A 19,410-nucleotide genomic window follows, 5' to 3' on the forward strand; every position below is an offset into this window, starting at 1 on the left:
CTTGTAAATAAGGCTGGCTTTGAACTCACAGAGATCTGCTTGCCTCTGCCTCTCTGCCTCCCGAATGTTTGGGTTAAAGGTGTGTGCCACCACCAGCCGGCACTAAGACAGTTTTGAAGTTTAGACTGTACTCTTGTTTTTTTTTTTTTTTTCCTGATCAACTGAAACTTACATTTCCTTCAGTACCAAGGCCTCATGAATCCTGAGCAAGAGCAAGCATTCCACTGCTTAGCTATTTTCCTAGTTATACTATGAAAAATTTATTTTGAGATAAGGTCTTGATAAATTGTTCAGCCTACCCTGAACCTGGAAATTCTCTTGCATCCACCTCCCAAGTGGGTCACAATACCCCATGTTGCTTGTTTTTGTAAGATCTTGATGTAAATTAACATTCCAGCCAGGTGTCTGTGCCAATTATCATCCCACCTATGTTGAAGAGCTAAGTTCTACTTTAGATTACTTGATGCAAAAATAAGCATACAAAAAAATATAAACTGCAAGTCCGAAGCTCCACTCTGGGAGTACAGCCCTCCAGAACTTGGGCAACTGTATTAGCTGCTCATTCACCTTTATTTGTTATCGTAACTCTAAATGTAATCAACATTTTTATAATTCTATGGAGGCAACATCTAAGAGAAATCACAAACCATAATGATAATCAAACAGAAACTGTAAAAAACACACATTTATAGCCATAAAATTAGTACTTTTTAACAGATAGAAGCTTGAAAATAGTAATAGTCTTTGTTATAAATATGATTTTATAATTTTAGTTGTTAGGTGTACATATAAAATTTGAGATTTTTATTTGCTTAGTTTTAAACAAGAACTTGAATTTGCTTTGTAGCCCAGGATAGCCTAAAACTTACAATCCTTTTCCTGATCTCCAGCACTGGGGTTATAGCTGTCCCCAACCTGCACAACTAAGATAATTTATTAGACTTATGATTTTAATAATTCTGAACATGGTATGGTGATTGGTAAATATCTGTAGCCCCAACACTCAGGAGTCAAAGACAGGAGGATCAGAGCTTCAAGGCAAGCATTGGATACACAGTCAATAAGGTTAGCCTTAGAAACATGAGACCTCTCTCAATAAAAAGCAAAAACAAAACCAAGAATACTTTCCAACCTGATTACATGAGACCCTCTCTCAAACAAACAAATGAAAAAAAAAAACAAAAAAAACAAGAATATCTTTTTTGTTTTGTATATTTTTTAAATAAGTGCATTTTACGATGTCCAACTGTTAAGTAAAATCTTAATAAGAACCTCTCCGCTGATGCAAAATAGCTTCAATTAGACCAGATTAGACCAAATCAAAAATGCCCATGTTTAATGAATGCCGAGCTCTCGGGTAGACAGGAGCACGGCTGGGAGAAGAGAGAGGAGAGCACACTCAAAACCCTCAAAACCCGAAGACCATGTGCTCCTTTTTCTGCCCGAGCCTAAATAGCCTGTGGCAATGATCCTGATCCTGACCCTCCCTGGGGAGGGGTCAGTACTTGGCAGGCTTCGGAGAGGTGGAGTCCAGGCCAAGGCAACTCCCAGGGGGAGGGGGAGAGGCTAGGGTGACACTTCCAACTCAATATTACACCAACTAGATTTAGATTTTATTTTTTTTCTCTTCTTTTCTCTTTTTCCCTTCCTCCCTATCTTTCTTTCTTTTTTAAGACACTTTTTTTTTTAAGTCACTGTAGCCCAGGCAGGTTTGGCAATTCCTACATAGACTAGACTGTCCTTGAACATTTTTTTAAGATAGTGACTGTTGTGAAGCTCTGGCTGGTTTGGAACTTGCTATATAAACCAGGCTGGTCACAAAACTGACAGAGTCTGCCTCCCAACGTATCTAGGACTAATGGTGTGTGACCGCAGGGAGCTGGCTTTGAACTCTTGATCCTCCTGTCTCGTCCTCTCATCCTTATAGCTTTTAAAATTAGTATATATTAGTATTATCATTATTATTTGTTCAGGTTTTGTTTGATTTTGAAATCTCAGATGAAGAGGTTTCTACTTTAAGGTATCCAAGGTTTCCCAGGAAGCTGGACTCTCACCTTCCTTCCCCTGCTTGTGGATGTGCTCATGGGCCAGTGAGATGGGTGGGCAGGTGGAGGCGCTTGTTGCCAAGGCTGAACACCTGAGCTGGATCCCAGAGGTCCACGTGGTGGAGGAGGAACTGATGCCCACAAACTGTGTGTCCATGCACAGACACTTGCAACAAATACATAAGTAAATAAACATGATCTTTACAATGTTGTTCTTTCAGCTTTGGGGGAAAGTAGGTAAAAGACTTGGACCTTCTTGGATGTACACCACTGGTAACTCACAAGACACCACAAGTTTCATAAGCAACTTGACAAAGTACATAAGGAGCATGACAAAGGTGACTCTCTTTCTTCACATTTAAATTGTAAAAATGGTCTGCATTCATGTCTGGTGAGCTGTGCTGTGCAGCCATTCGAAGGAGAGTCACCCCAGGATGGAGTCTGGGCTCTTTGGCAGCAGGGGGAACCCCATATCTCTGTTCAGAAGCATATTTATTGGCTGTCCATAAAGGTTGTGTTTGGGATCCAACAAGTTCCTCCTGTCAAAAGTCCCTCTGATTTATTCTGCGTGTTATCTGAAGGAAATCACAGCCTTCGTCCTTGTTGTGTGCTGCCTGCATATCCAATAATACAAGACCTCCAAGTGTGCTTGGACAGTCTGTGACTAAAGATAGGCGATGGACGGATAACTCTTCCAGCAAAGCAAGTCTATCAATCATAGGAAACAATCACTGTTCTTTACAGAAGTTCCTCGAGGCCCAGGTACCTTCAACAAAATACACAAAAATGTTACCCAGCTGCAGTGATTCGACTAGATTCCCACTACACATTAAGAGTCTTTTGAAAATGAGAGGAACTACCAATATAGGTCAGGAATGGTGGTACATATCTCTAAATCCAGCACCCCAAGGCAGAACAGGAGAAATCTGAGGCCGGTCTGGTCCAGGCAGTACTTTCCAGGACCACCAGGGTGACACAGTGAGATTTACGTCAAATACACCGCAAGCAAAGCTCTAACTCCAGAACTTGTGGGGAGATAGACACTGGAGAATTAGCAATTCAAGGTCATTCTTGGCTACCTAGTGAACTCAAGGCTGACCTGGGTTACAAGAAACTAGTTTCAAAACAAAAACACTAACATCCAAATAAAACCCACCAACAGCAAAGAACCAAATCAAGTGATGGGCAGTCACGCCCCATTTCTGAAGATAGACTGTAAAACTTTAAGATAACTCTAAAGCCATTTCTGACAATTCTGAGCCCTCTCAGTCTCAGCGGTAATGCTCCCCCCTTTCCCCCTGGGAACCAAGGACCTAACAGCTACACATGCACGTATGTTCTCCAGAAATTGGGGTGAGATAACCTTTAAGGTGTTGACTCAGTTCCTGAACAATTACCCACACACATATATTTTGACTCAGTCCCTGGGAAACAGGGTCAAAGTGACCTCTTACCTCATCTGCTCTGGCAACCGCTCTCCAGCCAATTATTGGTAATAGCCCTTTCGAATAAGCCAATCATAATAGTCAAAGAACAACTCCCAGACACCCCCTTGCTTCTGTGGCTTTTTCCTTTAAACGTAGCCTGTACCAGCTCTTCAGGGTCTTTCTGGCCTCTAATGCTGGAAGACCCTGTCATGACAGAGTTAATAAAATCCTCATGCTTTTACATCAGCTGTGGTGTTAGAGGTGGTCTCTTGGGGCATCTCCTCCTCGGTGTCTGGACTATAGGGTTCAACAAGATGATAAAATCACCACCAGCAAGGAAAGAACTTCAATTCGGAACAATGAAACAATGTAATTTGAAATTACTGATAATGATCTAATTATTCAATAGTATATGTAATGACTCTGCTTAATCTTCAAGGAGGAAGCATGCAAAATGTTAATGAAAAATTAAAGAAAATTATGTTTAATGAAGGAGAAAATGACCCAATATTTTAATAGCATCCATAAAATAAGTTCAACTGGGTGTGAGGAAAGGGTGAAAGTAACAAGTGAGAGCATTTCCCATTTACAACAGCAACTGGATCCAGCACCACGACTTCCACATTAGTGCTCATTAGGGAAACATTTCCTTTTTTACATACATTAGCCAAAATTACCTCTCTATTGCCGATAATTAGCATACATATAGAGTTTTGTGTTTTTCAGTTGTACAGAAATGAGAGCAGTGTGATAGGATTAGAGCCATCTGAGGCCAGGCATGGCAGAGTGCCTGCCTGCCTGCCATCCATCCACCCTGGGTCTAACTCCAGCAGAGCACAAACTAGCTGTGCGGCTGCATGTCCGCAACCCCTTCACCTGGAAGGGAGTTATTAATTATACAGCAGGTCTGAAGATGCCCGAGCCTCATGGGCTCCTGTTTTATTCATTTATTTTTATTTTTATTTTTATTTATTTATTTAATTTATTTATTTATTTAGTTAGTTAGTTTTTTCGAGACAGGGTTTCCCTGTAGCTTTGGAGCCTGTCCTGGAACTAGCTCTTGTAGACCAGGCTGGCCTCGAACTCACAGAGATCCACCTGCCTCTGCCTCCCGAATGCTGGGATTAAAGGCGTTCACCACTACTGCCTGGCTGGGCTCCTGTTTTAAAGAGTTGTAATAGGTGCACATCAGCGTGTTTCATGGGTTTATTCCTATGCCTCACACAGCACCTGGAGGATAAATCCCAGTAACTAAATGGCTGTGCTCATTTGCTTTGTAGTGGTATGAAAACTGCGTGGCTACTTTATCTTATTTTTGGTGTGTTAATGTTTTGGAACAGGATCTCATGACCTTAAACTCCTGATTCCCCTGCCTCCACCTCCCAAGTGCTGAGACTGCAGGGTTGCGCCACCACAGCCACCCTGCTGGCTCACCTGCATTTTAGATTTCTGCTGACGTTCTGTTGTCCACAATGTGGGGTTCCCTCACTTTTCCATGACCCTCTGACACTTGGCATCTCACACTCTGTGAGAGTCCCCTGTGCTTTTTAGCACAGCAGTTACTGTGTTACCACCGTGGATTTGCAACTTCTTCTGGGTCCTATTGTCACTGGGCTCCAGATGTTGTGGATTCCCACACTCAGGCCACTCCTTTGCACAGTCTTTGCCACAAGATTTAATAATATTCTCACGAGCAGAGTGACTTCCTGGGGAAGCCCATGTCAGTTACACTGGGCCTCGGGATAAAGGCTTGCCAACCCAACCACTCAGAAGACTGCAGCAAGAAAACTAAGGTTCCAGAATGAGTTCAAGTCCTGTCTGAGCAACTTAATGAGACTCAAGAGAGCAAACTGGGAAGTATAAAGAAATATAGCTCATCGGTAGAGTGTTTGCCTAACACACAGGAGGCCCTAGGTTTAAGCAAAAGTACAACAGAAAGAAAAGGGGGAAAAAGAGAAGCCTAATCAGGTGACAAAAAGATAAACCTTCAGGGAATAAAAACAAACTTGACAGTGGTCTGATCTGATCTTCCTCCCTCCCCCTCACCTCCCTTTTTCAGGTCTAGCTGTATAGAATAGGTTGGCCTCTGGAGTCCATCCTCCCACCTCTGCCTCTGAGTCCCGCACAGAAATTACCTTTAATCTGACACCACTAATCTTTTTGATGTCTTCCTAGGGCATTTATTTTGGTTACATAGTTTATGCACTTATTAAAATAATCACAGTTTCCTCATTGTGAATGAGGTTATACAGTTCACTGGATTTTAAATACAATAACCCTCATTTATCATAATGGATAGCCACAGGAATTTTCTTTCATGTATCTATGTCCAAGATATTTTTCTTTCTTCCCGCTCTCCCTTCCTACTCCAAGACCTTGTAGTGGTACATTAATCAATAAATGGTCCCTTATCTTCTGTTTGCTCTTTTTATGTAAAAACAGTTAAACATTGCTTAAACATTTGACAGAATTCCCATTAAGATATAATCTGAAATCCACTTACATCATACAGTTATGTAACCAAGGTCAAATAGCCACTGCTTTGAAGAGTTGGACTATGGTGGTTTGAGTGAGAATGTCCCTCACAGGGTCTGACATTTGAATGCTTGGTTCGTGGTGGTGCTGTTTGGGGAGGTCTGGGAGGCGAGGCCTTTCTAGAGCAAATACATCACTGGGGGTGGGCTTTGACGTCTCAAAGCCTCACAGCACCCCCAGTTCACTCTCTTTTCCTCCTGCCTACAGTTCCATAAGTGAGCTCTCAGACAATCCCCATGCCTGCTGCCTGCTGCCTGCTGCCTGCTGCCTGCTGCCTGCTGCCTGCTGCCTGCTGCCTGCTGCCTGCTGCCTGCTGCCTGCTGCCTGCTGCCACACTTCTCTGCCATGGTGGATGCTTCACCCTCAAAGATCATAAGCCCAAATAAACCCATTCTTTTATCAATTGCTTTGGTCACAGTGTTTTATCACAGTAATAGAAAAGTAACTGATATAGGTGCTTTATTTGTTTGGATGACCCGAACTCACTAAGCCAGTTAGACTAGCTGGCTTCCTCTACCTCCTGAGTGCTAGGATTTCAGGTATGTGTCACCGTGCCGGGCCCCACTTTTACACTTTTACAAGAATTGCAACCACAATATAGCTAAATATAATCAAAGCACTCTGATTATCAGAGAACACTTTTCTGTGAAGATTGAGTCACTCTCAAAATTGAACTGATAGTCACTTTGGGATCTCAGATGCGTTGATGACATGAAAGCAATTTACAGGTGTCAGTATATAACACATGAAAGACTATAATTCAACTGAGACCTCGGTAAATGAATTGCCTGGATGTATGAACCTGAGCAAGCCTTAACTGAATCTGTTTGGTAATGTTGAACATTAACACTCTTCCATTCATAACTGGACTGGCTATGGTTCAAAAGTCATTCAGGTGACTATCTGAGTTCAAGTCTATCTGAGTTCAAGTCTACACACAGTGAGTTCTAGAACAACTAGGGCCACATGGAGGACACCTGTCTCAAAAGACAGAAAAACAAAAAAGAACAACAAAAGGTGAAGCACACGTACTATGGGTAAGCATATTGGTGCTTTTGTATGCATACTGTAAGAGAGTAGATTAATAGACATGAGCTTTTTGATCCTGGTTCTGCCACTTCCTAGTTAGCTAACCTTGCATGACCTCTTTGTTGTTGATCTTGAAAAAGGTCATCTGTAAAATTGAAACATGAAACCAGTGAACAGAGTGAGGTTTTCTTCCCTGAGCTAACAATTGCTAATCAAATTATCTTATTTAAACTAATGCTTTTCCTTTTTGCTCTATCTAGGGAGCTAATTCTAGTGCCCAGTGAAGCACCAGGGCTGCCTTTGCAGTGCTGCAAATCGGTGTCAAGTGATTCACAGCCTAATGACTCACATGAATAAAGAGAAGATTCATATTCTAATTACTGACTATCGAAGTGTGCAAAACAGCTTCTTATGGCTCACTCTGACTATAAAGCTTGTTTTACAGGAAAGGGTGACAGGTTAGAAGATGCTATAGCATAACCAATTTGAAAGTGTGACAATTTCATTGGAAAATGTTAATAGTTTTAAAAAAAATTGATAGAAATTTCATGGCTATTCATTAAAACAAAGCTTCAAATGAAATTCTGGCAGGTCTGTCTCTTTGTAAATATATACATATATGTGTGTGTGTGTGTGTGTGTGTGTGTGTGTGTGTGTGTGTGTCTGTGTTTATAGATGCGGCCAGAGTGAGTTATATGAGACTCTGTCTCAAAACAGAAACAAAACCAGGGTAATCTACACATTGCAACCTTTAATACTTGACTTCATGGTTGCATAGTGAGATGTAGTAGGGAAGATGTATATTGATAGAGGAGGGTCATCTGTCTATGTGTACTTTCATTGGTTAATAAAGAAACTGCCTTGACCCTTTGATAGAACAGAAAATTAAGTAGGCGGAGTAAACAGAACAGAATGCTGGGAGGAAGAAGGCAGTGAGGCAGTCGCCATGACTCTCCTCTCCGAGACAGATGCAGGTTAGGATCTTTCCCGGTAAGCCACCACCTTGTGGTGCTACACACATTACTAAATATGGGCTAAAGCAAGATGTGAGAATTAGCCAATAAGAGGCTGAAACTAATGGGCCAGGCAATGTTAAAATGAATGCAGTTTGTGTGTTGTTATTTCTGGGTGTAAAGCTAGCCGGGCGGGCAGCAGGAAGCGGCCTGCCGTTCCTTTTGCAACAGTATATAAACAGCCAGTTTGAGACAAAAATGGGCAGAGGCCAGGTGGTGGTAGTGCATGCCTTAAATCCCAGCACTAGGGAGGAAGAGGCAAGAGGACCTCTGCAAATTCAAGGTCAGCCTGGTCTATAGTATGAGTTCCAGGGCAGAACTATACAGAAAAACCCTGCCTCTAACACACACACACACACACACACACACACACACACACACACACACGACCAGTATTGTTGAGGTTTAAGTCTCCGAACTATTTCCTCAGAGTCTGCACACAGAGGGAGTGCACTGAGGGCCAAGTTTGCATCTCAGGCTGTAACATGTAAATGTCACCCAGGCAGTGCTGGTTTTTATGTCATTAACTGTGGGATGACTACCGAGGACATCAGCAGCTGTGTAATGAAGCTGACTTGAGCCTGTAAGATGAGTTATTGGTGCTGTGGTAGGCAAAGAGAAACGGGGTTGCCTAAGCCCAGATCACGAGTGGATCCCAGATATTGGTCACTGTTGGACTAGGGTTTTGCTGTGATCTCATTATGTTTGTGGTCTGGTTCTTCCCTCTTAATTTCTGCAAATGACTAGTGTAAGTGTTACAGCTCGAGAGAAATGGTTTCCCTAGTGGAGGCGTTGCAGCTCTTAGGATAAAGGGAGAAGGATGGGGAAGGGAGGGAAGGCTTGCTGTTCCAGAGCCTCAACGAGTTTATAACCAAATCGGTAGAGCTACCTAGGACAGAGAGGGCCTGAGGAGACAAGCTCCACTGGGAGCAGAAGCCAGGAGCAAATCCAGTCCTGGAAGCCAACCCAGTCCCGGAACACTGGTGGATCAAGATTGAGTAGCAACCTAAACAGGTCCAACTCCAAGCCAGGGAGTTCTGCAGGGGGGGGGGGGGACCCAGACCAGGATTTACAGAAACAGATCAAAGCCAGCAACCTAGGCCAAAGTAGGCCTGAGACAGCAAACTGCAAGGGAACAAAATGAAGCACAGGAATGCTGAGCTATCTCCAGGAATGCCAAGTAACCAACAGGGTAACTGGAACTGTGACACCGACTGTACCACGAGGAACAATCATCTGAGCATTGATTTCACTGGCACCTAGAAGACTGTTCAACAGAATCTCAGACAGCCCCAACCACACCTATCAGAGGAAAAGGTGAGTAGAAAAGGTAAGAACACATGCAACACCGCAAAGAGCAACACAACACCAGTAAAATCCAAAGACACTACAACAGTAAGACCTGAACAACCAAATATGGATGAATCAGAAGAAAATTATCTAAAAAATAACTTCAAGAGAATGTTTGAAATTCTTAAAGATGAAATGAGAAATTCCCTTAAAGAAATTGAGGAAAAGACAAACAAAAAATTGGAAGACATCAGGAAATCACTCAAAGAAAACCAAGAAAAAGAAATCAAACATATGAAAGAAACTATTCAGGACTTGAAAACTGAAATAGAAACAATAAAGAAAACACCAGCCGAAGAAATTATAGAAACAGAAATCATGAGAAAAAGATCAGGAACCACAAATGCAAGCATGAACAGCAGAATACAAGAGATGGAAGAGAGAATCTCAAGTGCTGAAGATACAATAGAGGAAATAGATTCATCAGTTAAAGAAAACATCAAATCTAACAAAAGATTAACCCAAAATATCAAGAAAATATGGGACACCATGAAAAGGCCAAATCTTAGCAGCTTAGCTAAGGGCGCCTAACGCTCTAGTGCCAGGGACCCAGGTTCGAGTCCCTTTGGCGCTCCTAGCGATCGATCAGCGATCAATACGGAATTGCTATCGATCAATAAATTGGAAAACAAAGTTTAGAAAAGGCCAAATCTTAGAATAATAAGTATAGAAGAAGGAGAAGTTCAACTCAAAGGCACAGAAAATTTATTTAACAAAATCATAGAGGAAAACTTTCCCTACCTAAAGAAAAATATGCCTATGAAGATACAAGAAGCTTACAGAACACCAAATAGACTAGATCCAAAAAAAAAGTCCTCTTGCCACATAATAATCAAATACTAAACATACAAAATAAGGAAAGAATATTAAGAGCTCTAAAGGAAAAAGGCCAAGTAACATATAAAGGTAGACAATGAAAGCCAGAAGGTCATGGTCAAACATTATGCAGACATTAAGAGACCATGGATGCCAGCCCAGCCTACTATACCCAGCAAAACTGTCAATCACTGTAGAAGGGCAAAACAAAATATTCCATGACAAAACTAGATTTCACCAATACCTGGCCACAAATCCAGCCCTACGCAAAATACTAGAAGGAAAACTCCAACCCAAGGAAGTTGGCTACATCAACAAAAATACAGACAATTGATGATCTCATAACAGCAAATCCCAAAGAATAAAAAAAAAACGCACAAATTAACATCACCAACGACGCAAACTAAATTAACAGGAGGTAGCATTAATATCCCTTAATGTAAATGGACTCAACTCACCTATAAAAAGACACAGGCTAACAGATTGGAATATGAAAACAGAATCCATCCTTCTTCTGCATACAAGAAACACATCTCAACCTCTCAAGGTGGACTTGGCATTCCCATGTCAGACCCGAGCATTTTGTGTTTCAAAACATCCACCAAAGTTTATTTTATTGAATCATTATTTAACTCACACTATAAAGCTCTGTCTCTAGCTGCCACTTACATGTATTCAAAACCAAAGGTATCATTATAGTAGGTCGATTTAAGTGTAGGAAGACTGTCTTGCTATGTTTTCTATAACTTTTACTTGGGAACTTACCAAGCCCTGCAGTTTAGCAGTACATACACAAGTAATATTTATTTGTTAAGTATGCCATTTGGATATATGGATTTCTTTCATTAAGGTGATTTAGGCAATCCTGTCTTCCAGGACAAATGACTGCCCTTGCATTAGCTGTGTCATCTTGTACTTGTCATGTCTAGGCCTGCTGACTGATCCCACCTGCTGAACTCTCATGATGTTAGGTTTACACTGCAGTGTACCAAGAAAAAAAATCTCCATACTTCAAGGGAAGTCATGGTCAAGCAAGGCCTTTGAATTATTCTCACATGCATGGGACAACTGAAAAACAAAAGAAGTTAGAGGAGCCACGGGTTTCTCTCAAGCCGTGATCCACAAAAAGATTCTCATGAGATCTTGACAGTTAAAAAAAAAGTGATTAATTTTAGCTACTTGTATGGTCTTAAGACCCAGCAGGAAGATGTCCAAAGAATACAGTGATTGATGTGATTCTTTAATGGTGTAAGGTATCATACTCCTTGGACATTAGGCTTAAAACCATATGAGTTGTTATTTACATAGCTATTTCTTTTTTTAATTATGTATACAATATTCTGTCTGCGTGTATGCCTGCAGGCCAGAAGAGGGCAGCAGACCTCATTACAGATGGTTGTGAGCCACCATGTGGTTGCTGGAAATTGAACTCAGGACCTTTGGAAGAGCAGGCAATGCTCTTAACCTCTGAGCCCGAAAACAGTTATTTCTCACTAATGATTTTCTTCTAGACAAGTTATAAGACCTCAGGCATTGACTCAGTTAAACACTGCAATGCCTACCTGAAGCCAAGAGAGACAGGCCCACTCTTATTTTTAAATGATGGTTAAATTTCCTCCCTCTCTCTGTCTGTCTCTGTCTCTCTCACATCTGGGAGGGGTCTTAAACTGCTATGTTAGCCTGGGGTCATCACTCTCAAGACCAGCCTTGGATGTAGGACTGCCTTCTCTCTGGAGAAAGAAACAGGCAGTGGAGGTCCTGACTGGAAAAGCCTGAGGCTGGAAATGGAGTAGGGATGGTGGGCAAGTGTAGACTGGAGACCAGGGCAGAAGCAGCAGCATGGCCACCACATGGAGTTTTGTATGAGAATGCAGTGTAGAGAACTATCAGCAAGCAGGAGAAAGGGAATTTTGGAGTCAAGGTATTAATACTAAAAGAATTTTTAAAGCTAAAACCTGACAAACATGGAGAGTAAAGTTCTAGTCTTATAAAAGCTGTTAACATATTGTAGACAATTAGAAAATACAAGTTAATAGTCAGATGTCCTCAAGATACTGATATAATTAATTGCAGGGATGAACCTTACTCAGTTCCCTGTATAGGTTTTTAAAGTCAAGCTTAAAACAAGTAATTAGTAACAAAGTTTGTCTAATCAGATATACATAGGTATCCCTAAAATACTTCAGAGATCTGCAGAATGTGGCATTTAAAATAATAATTAAAAAGTTTATATCAGGCAGAGACTCCTAGATCCCAGCAGTAACTCAAGGTCTCCAAAGATTATGGGACACCACGATGTCTCCACCTGGATAGTGACAATGGTAATCACTGGGTGAGACACCCTAATGCTACACCCTGCTGCCAGGAACCAACCCAGACTATGAACATTGGAGAATTGATCGCACTACTTTCGCCTAGACAAAATATGGTCAGTCTTTTCCATGTCCCTCTTCCACAGGAACCCCTCACCTTACGGGCCTGGTGAAGCCTGTTGTTCTGATACTTCTGCCTCCAATGCTATGGTAACCTGGGTATGACTTTATATGGGCTGGTCCCTGTTATTTTTTATAGATTCAGAGGCTGTTTGGTTTGTACTTTTTTATCCTTTTGAGATCGCTGACAGTATTGATGGCAATAGCTTTGTGAGCTTGGCAGCATCAGAAGAATGTTCTAAGATATATAAAGGTCTGGAGATATAAAGGTTCATAAACTTTAAGTGTTTAAAAAGATAATTTAAGATATAAGTGCAAGTTATAACGGTATACATAAATAATTAAATAAAATTGCTTCAGATTTCTTTTCCTTTCTGTGTTATAGCTCTGACAAAGCAGATAGAGCAATGATACATACTGTTTGGGTCACAACCTGAAGATTTAAAAATTTTTTCATTGTCTTCTGAATATAGGCTTACATGCTTTTAACCCAAAGTTAACAGTTTTTGTTAGGACTCAAAGACATGAGTATATTTCTGCTGTTTTACAGATACCTGTTATCTGTTTTTTCTATGATTTTCAGTATGAGCCTAAAAGCTTCAAATGTGTTATTTTTCTTTAAGTACATAAATTTTAACTTCTGTTCCTAGTTTAAACTTGTCTCAACAGGTTTCTACTTGGCTGGCAGACATGTCAAGCATCAGTTGTGACTACAATCTGCTCCATATGACTGGGAACCCTGGGCTTGCTGAAGGATGATGTGGACCAGTCCAGCCCATAGAAAAACTCTGACTCTTCAACAGAGTTCGTAAACCAGATGCTCCTGGTAATACCCCATTTCCTAAATACCCTCTTTGTTTTTGACTAGCATTTCACGTTTGTTAGGCCCTGACAGCGATGCCTTAAAGTCAGTCAGAAGCAGTTACAGGAATACATCACCTTGTAACCCCTGGTTGAGATGCTAAATCAAAAGAAAACTCCCTTATATAGGGGGACTATATGGAGCACTGGATTTTAAAAAAATGTTATTTCTATGTTGATCATTCCAGGGTACTAAAAAAAAAAAAAACCACAAAAAAAACCAAAAAACGAAACAAAACAACAACAAAAACGATCAAATGCAGAAGAGAACAAGAGACAAATCAAGGATCGTTATTGGCCCCCTCTTCATATTAAAGCAAGATCGAGGCCCATGACTGGGTTCTCATAGTCACAAGAAAGGAGGGATATGAGGGCCTGACTTTGCAAACTCCATTTTAAAGAAGGGGTGTCATCTTAAGCCATATAATGAGCTGGGGGTGGACGATCTCAGCTCCAGAAATGTGCTGCCATAGCAGAAATTTGATCAGATACCCTAAAAAGAGCCAATTAAAAAGATAGGGAACAGGGCCATAAAATTTAACCAGGTCCAGATTTTCCTAGGAGGCATCCTGTCCTTGAAGATACCTTGTCAGTAATTTATGGCTCTTTGTTAGGTTTTCTTGCCCAAAAACTGACCAATAGGTTCAGAAACTACCTTATCCTATGCCCTCCTTACCCAATCCCAAGACAACAGGACACGAACTCCCCTGATTGTCCCTTTAACAGTTCTCCCCTCCCAGGGCTCCCTGCCATACTTTCTGCACCCTGTTGGGGTGCTGGAAAGGTGTTGGTACAAACTTAAGTTTGAATTAAAAACCTTCATGTAATTTGCATTGGAAATCCAGCTCCGTGAATTCATTTGGGGACCAGAAACTTGGGCATAACAAAGGGGAAGAAGGTGTTAGGTATTTTAAAAGAAAACTAAAGCTGGGTGGTGGTAGTACACTCCTTTAATCCCAGCATTTGGGAGGCACAGGCAGGTGGATCTCCTGAGTTTGAAGCCAGCACGGTCTACAAAAATGAGTTCCAGGCCAGCAAGGACTGTTACACAGAGAAACCCTGTCTCAGGGAAAACAAGCAAGCAAAAACAAAACAAAAAACCCCCAAAACCAAACCAAACCAAACCAACCAACCAAACAAACAAACAAAAACAAAAAAAAAAAAACAAACCCTCAATTGTACTATTTACTTTGTAGGTAATTTATTCTAGTTTATACACAAAGTAGTAGCTTTTAGAGCCAAGTTAGTAAATAGGAAAAAAAAATCGCATTAAGATCAGACATAAGCCATGTAGATGGTGGTGGCACACACCTTTAATAAATCCCAGCACTCGGGAGGCAGAGGCAGGTGGATCTCCGTGAGTTCAAGGCCAGCCTGGTCAATAGAGAGAGTTGTAGTACAGCAAGAGTTGTTCCACCACAGAGAAACCCTGTCTCAAAAAATCAAAAATAAAATAAAAAAATAAAACATCAGACATAAGAAAACTAAGTCAATGGATTGCGGCTCTAGCTTCTTAGCTGAGTGCTTGCCTCACAAGCACAAGGCCCTGGGTTGGAGCCCTAGAATGGCATAAACTGTGGTGGTAATGCAGTAATCCCAGAGCTGCAGGGAAACAGAGGCAGGAGGTCAGATCCACGGAGGTGGTGAGCTAGCGGCCAGGCTGGGAACCACACCATCTTGTCTCAAATGTGGATGGGGAGGAGAGAAAATAAAGTCAACCTGAGCTTATTGATCTATTTTGATACAAAACTCTTAGAATATGGCTGTTTTTGGTCCAAACAGCTAGTATCAGTGTTACAAATATCGCTGTAAACAGTACTCTGGAAGTTCTTGAATGTCAACTTGAACAACCGATAAAGTTTAAAAAGGAAAAAGAAGAGGTACAGTCATTACTCACTGGTTTATAAAAAATACTCAGGGCTGGAGAGATGGGTCAGAGGGTAGGAACATTGGCAGTTCTTCCAGAGAACCTGGGTTTGCTTCTAGCTCCCACATGGTGTTCCTGGAGACCTGCTATCTTCTTCTGGCCTCTGTAGGCACCAGGCATGACTGTGGTATACAGACATACATATTCACAAACATCCATACACATACAATAAATTTTAAAAACTATACTCATGTACCTAGCCTGTGTTGTAGGAAATAAAACATAGATATATATCAAGATAATGAAATATTTGCTAACCTTCTTTTTCCTGTTTTTCATAAACACGTGTGTGTGTGTGTATGTGTGTGTGTGTACACATATATACTTTGGTATCTATATATGGCATGTATTTGGTTGGAACCTCCAGCTCACCCCTGCATGATCTAGAAAGCCCTATTGCTGTTTCTCTTGCCAAACCCCGCTGGCTCAGAGAGCCTCTGAACAAAGGAAAGTCGTCAAAAGCCCAATTCTGAATTTTTGCAGCTTCCTCTGAAGTTGCCAGTCACCTTAAAGTGCTCATCTTTTGACCATACTTGGGCACAAACCCAACTACCCCTCACCTACAATCTACAAAATCTACTTGGTTTTGTTGGTGGACACTTCTCAGGCCTCAAGCTCTGAGACTGGAGAACTCAACCAGGAGTTTCTTTGCTCAAATACATCTTTGCTCAAATAAATACTTTTTCAGTTTGATTTGGTCTGGTTTACTGCTTAGTTGGAGAAACCTATTGGTACGGGATGGAGGGGAACCTATTAGTATACACATATATGTTAGTATATATACATATATACACATTTTTATTTGTTTTGTGTAGTTTGGTGCTGGACAATTGTCTATATTCTATCCATTATGTTTTAAATAAACGCTGATTGGCCAGTAGCCAGGCAGGAAGTATAGGTGGGACAACCAGACAGGAAGTAGAGGCGGGTCAATGAGAACAGAATTCTGGGAAGGAGGAAGCCTATTCCTCCCCAGTCATGTCCCAACCACAGAAGGAGGGAGATGTGATTGCCCCACCGAGAAAGGTACCAAGCCATGTGGCTAACATTATTCACATTATAACATTATAGTGGGTTAATATAAGTTATAAGAATTAATAAGAAGCCTGAACTAATGGGCCAATTAGTTTATCATTAATATAGACCTCTGTGTGATTTCTTTGGAGCTAAATGGCTATGGGACCTGGTGGGAGGACAGAAACCAGACAACAGCATTTCAATTGTATTTTAATAAATAAAGCTGCCTGGGGATTAGGAGAGTAAAACAGTCTCACTGGTCAGCCTTGCAGGCCAGGCAGTGGTAACACACAACTTTAATCCCAGTAGCCACACTAGTTGCCATAGAAACTGGGTGGTGCACACCTTTAATCCCAGAACTAGAGAGGATTATAAAATGGGAAGAAACAGCTCTCAGACCTAGTCTTATTCTGAGATTTCTGGAGGCAGGATTGCGGATTGCCATTTTTGGCCTGAAGTCAAGATAAGCAGTGGCTGGCTGCTTTGCTTTTCAGATTGTCAGGTTGAAGCCCAATTTCTCTCTCCAAGTTTTATCAATTGTTCTTCAGTTATGTTTTGAGACAGGGTATCTGATCTTGTCTGTCTTGGAACTTGTTTAATAAAGAGCAATGTACATGTCTTTTTTATATTTCACATTAAAACACTTTTAGATTTAAAATGTTTCTTATGTGTATTAGTGTTTTGCTGTATGAATGTATAAATATCATGTTTTTGTCTGATGCCCACAAAGATCAGAAGAAATCATAAGAGTAATTTTCTAAAATATTCCCCTCCTGAAGAGACAAGCCCCCCACTCCTGATGCCTCTCACCGTTCTCCCCACTTCTCACCTCCCCCTCTCTCTTCCTCTCTCTCTCTGCCTCTCTCTGCTCTTCCCCCTTCTCCCCTTCCTTCCTTTTCCCCTTCATAACCCACTAAATAAATACCCACTTTCTCTGCATGCCGTGCCTAGTAGGTCTGTTTTTCACCTGCTGCAGCTGATGCCGGTTCATTTTTATCACAACAACACTGTTTTCCTTTACATTCATTTGTTATTTCTGGGTTCCTTTATATTTTGAGACAGGGTCTCAGAGTCCAGACTGTTCTTAAACTGTAGCCACCTGCACTCCGCGGTGATGGGATTACAAGTGCGCACTACCACACCTCACAGAAGCCTCCACAGGCAGGACCTATACCTCATTCTTGGTGGGTTTTTGTTTGTTTGCTTTTTGAAACAGGGTTTCTGTGTGTAGCTTTGGAGCCTGTCCTGGAACTCGCTCTGCAGCTCAGGCTGGCCTCAAACTCACAGAGATTCCCCTGCCTCTGCCTCCCAGGAGCTGGAATTAAAGGTGTGCGCCATCACTGTCTGGCTCTAATTTATGCTTTTACCCCCCAGTGGCTTTCTGCTGGTTAATACATATCTGCTGAGTAAATAAAAACTTGCAAGCGAGATGGAATCTCCTGCTCATTTCTCATGCATGTGCCACACAAGCTTTGGAAGGCTGCACACATCCTCATCAGACAGTTGGGGAAGCTTGGCTCCCTAAGGCAGTCACAAAGGAAGTGGGCTGCTTCCAGTTTAAGTACTTTAGCGATGAGAATGTTTGGAATGCCCGCCACACCCAAGCTCAAGTATGCAAGCAAGCTCCAGAGGACAATTTCAACGCCCATTTTTCTTTTCTTCCTTCCTAACAGCTAGCACAGAATTGTAGTGAAAGGCAGGCCTTACATAATGGTAGGCAGAAACACAAAAGCTATGATTATAGACTGTTTTACTCATTCTCTGAAGTACACCACAAACTTTTCAAATTGCTACAGAGTCTGACAAATCTAAAAAGAAGTTGTGTTGTTCTTAAAGTAGTAGTTTTTACTGGAGAGTTGGCTCAGTAGTTAAAAACACTTGTTGCTCTGGTTCGATTCCTAGCATCCACAAGGTAACCCATAATCCTCTGTAATTCCAGTCCCAGGGTATCCCAGCCTGCGGCTTCTTACCTTCAAGGGCACCCAGACACCCATACGATGCATGCAATTACATTCGAGAAAAACACATACATGCAAGCAAAAAAAAAAAAAAAATCAAGCACATAAAATTTAAAATAAATCTAAATCAAGGAAAATACATACATGTAGGAAAAAAAACAACCCAGGCACATAAAATTTAAAATAAATAAATCTGAAAAATAGTTTTCTACCTTCTATTGAGATTTGGGGGCCTAGCAGCAGATTCACTTCCCTTTCATTTAAGTCAGCATTCACTTGATAGTTTTTTTGTTTTGTTTTGTTTTGTTTTTCTAATTAAAGATAGTTGTTTTGAGATAGGGTCACCCTGTGTTATCCAAGCTGCTCTTGTCCTCTGCCTCCAGCATTCTCCTCCTCAGTGGTTGGGGTCACATCTACACCCAGCTAGAAGTGCATTTTTCTTAAACGATTCTATTGTAGAACACTTTAGAACATAGAATATTGTAGAAACAATTTGCAGAAGAGCAATACTGACCCCAGGTAAAAATTGTTCACTTCTTCTCTGTCCTGACTTCCCAGGACCTTCCTGCGCTTGGGGCGGGGTTGGAGGAGCAACCCTGAGGCGATTTTGCCTCCGGAGATTCTAGAATCTCCTCACACAATTAATTATAAATTGCTCAGATGCAAGCTTGGCTTTCAAAAGAGAACCTGGGAAGTAATAAAAGCGGAACGACTTGGGGTGCTGGGTGCTGTTTCTTGAAGGTGGAGGAGATGATAGAGAGAGGGACTGGTCCTCAGGAAAGGCGCTGTTTACTGAGTAAACAAGCGGTAACCACAGAGACACCTGCCGCTCTAGAGGGGGCCGCCGCCCCCTCGCGACCACATCCGGGCACTCCGCTGACGTCCGCACGCTACAGCCGTTTAGCTTATTTGAAAGTCACGCACAGCCAATCAACCGGCCCCGCCTGGAGGCGGGCGTTGGGCTGTGACCAATCAGCACTGCCCTCGGGGCTCCAGCCTA

At 41.6% G+C, this 19,410-nt stretch overlaps 1 long non-coding RNA gene across 1 annotated transcript; it reads right to left on the bottom strand.

Annotated features, from left to right (window-relative positions):
- Positions 1–551: 551 nt before the first annotated feature.
- On the bottom strand, positions 552–19,249 carry LOC146890011 (uncharacterized). The gene is made up of 2 exons (XR_014999281.2): positions 18,925–19,249; positions 552–2,811 (listed from the first exon to the last, which is right to left on the bottom strand). It is a non-coding gene; the product is annotated as an uncharacterized LOC146890011 (long non-coding RNA).
- Positions 19,250–19,410: the final 161 nt, after the last annotated feature.

The sequence above is a fragment of the Myodes glareolus genome, chromosome 20 (assembly GCF_982192425.1).
Source record: "Myodes glareolus chromosome 20, mMyoGla1.1, whole genome shotgun sequence".
NCBI classification, from domain to species: Eukaryota; Metazoa; Chordata; class Mammalia; order Rodentia; family Cricetidae; genus Myodes; species Myodes glareolus.